This window comes from Sipha flava, unplaced genomic scaffold, assembly GCF_003268045.1.
Source record: "Sipha flava isolate LNK unplaced genomic scaffold, YSA_version1 619_pilon_pilon, whole genome shotgun sequence".
NCBI lineage: Eukaryota > Metazoa > Arthropoda > Insecta > Hemiptera > Aphididae > Sipha > Sipha flava.
This window is the reverse complement of record NW_020273599.1, coordinates 6,199-8,297: the sequence shown is the minus strand read 5'-3', so window position 1 is coordinate 8,297 and position 2,099 is coordinate 6,199. Positions and strand designations below refer to the sequence as shown.

At 28.3% G+C, this 2,099-nt stretch overlaps 1 pseudogene; it reads right to left on the bottom strand.

Annotated features, from left to right (window-relative positions):
* Nucleotides 1-270: 270 nt before the first annotated feature.
* Nucleotides 271-1,600, bottom strand: LOC112691493 (annotated as a pseudogene).
* Between the last annotated feature and the right edge of the window lie 499 nt (nt 1,601-2,099).

The following is a 2,099-nucleotide window of genomic DNA, read 5'->3' as shown; positions in this document are numbered from 1 at the left end:
AACACGATTCCGTACGATTTTCCATGCAACGTTGCCATTTATTATTTTCAATTTTTTTCATTTATTATTATCAATTAATTTTTGTCATTTAAAAATAAAAAAATATAAACATTTAAAATATATAATTTGTAAATGGTTTAATAATTATAATTTGATACCTTGGTAATTAATACAAATACTTGATAAATATTTTATTATATTTCTATGATTTAAAAATTTGTTATGTTCGGTTATTGCGTAATGTAATCGCTGTTTGTCGGCTTAGGCCATTTAATTCAAACGTCCTTTAGACACAGCTCTTATTTTCGTGCAAGTCTCTTCTTGTGTTTCCTTTAGAAGTGCTATAACCAAATGAACTGAAGGGTGTGGACTATGAAACTGGGCATTATATGTTCTATGGAAACTCTCAGATCCATTTGTTGTACTTTAAAATATATAGTAAAATAAATAAATAAATGAAAACAAAACGTTTATATAAGATTTATGTAGTTATATGATAAAACTGTTCGACCGGTATATCGCAGACGATTACAGAGTCGATCATGTTAGAATTTATTTTTAGGCCACGCGCACAAAAATTAATCGTGATGGTTATGAACAAATTGGCGATACGATCTATCTGTATATTTTTTATCTTTTATTCTAGTTTAAAATACTTTATGTATGTTTATATACACTTAAAGCAAGTATGTTTCTTAATAATTATAATTATTTAATAATAAGAAAAAATTTTCCAAGAAAGTCATATATAGTTATATATTATTATACATACCGAGGATTTTCCGATGGCTCTTGAACCCAAATTTTCGGTGGAAATAAACAGTGATCTTCTACGTATGTTTTCAATATATAATCAGAAAATAAAAATCCTATATCTAGGTTAGGACATATAGATACAAGTTCAATGAATGCATTTTCGATTTCATGTGGTGATAGAAATGGCAACCCGAAAAACAGCTTTAACCATTTTTCTAACTCGTCGTAATTTGTATATGCTGTTCGGAGTCGCTGTTCAGAATTTATCTGTAAAGTTAATAATTTGTAACGTTAAATATTACCATTCTATAAAGAAATAATACATTTTAAGCATATTTACTTTTCGCCATCAACACTGCCCTAAATGAAATCGACATGCTTGAATTTCTACATTTGGGAACACCTCTCTACATGCTTCATGAGCCCTTATCTCAAAGTCTAAATGTAACTTTTGAATAACAAGTCTTTTGAAAATTAATTTTTCTCTTAATTCTTGAAGAAATAACCACATGTCAATGTACGTTTGTTTAGATTTATGAGGCAAGAAAAAATAAACCACGGGTATATAAAATCCATTTTGTAAACAATTAATTGTATAGAGCTGAATATAATGTTTTGGCGCGTAATTAAAAGTACCATCGGCAAAAAAATCTGATGAATTAATCATACATCTTAGATTTTGTTCTATAGTTATACAAACAAATAATTTGTTATCGGGTACAAAAATAAATTGTTCACCTTTAAATTTAAGTACATCATTATTGTGCATACTTTTGAGTTGTTCAATTGATTCAATTAAAGATTTTGAAAAAGCCGGGTATATTTGTCGTCGTTTGTTATACATGGCTTTTCTGATTGACCATATATCGCTATGTTCAATTTCTTCTGAATTTACGCTTTTTAAGAGTTCTGTTCGAATTATTTTAATAGGTCGGATAGAAATAGATCCACTTGCCTTGCGTTTACAGTTTTCTCTCAGTACATGTTTTTCGACACTTTGGACTGGATTTTCACAGTGATTATATTCATTTGATGTTTGATGAATTAAATTTCCATTTGTCACAATGCCTAGCATAATACAAATTTTGTATACATAACCATTTTTTTAAACCATCTTTTCGTGTTCGTAAAAGCCAATATTTATGGAAATTAAAAAATACCAGTGGTTTTCCTTTTTCCGAAGTTATAAATTTAACTTAATTTTTCATGTTCACGATTTTTTATATTTTTATAAAGCACCGCACTATACGCAAAACGATGTGATTATCGACTGGCATGCGACGACGAGGGAAAATAAACATTGATACCTATCTTAATTTATTATTAAGATATTATGTCGTATG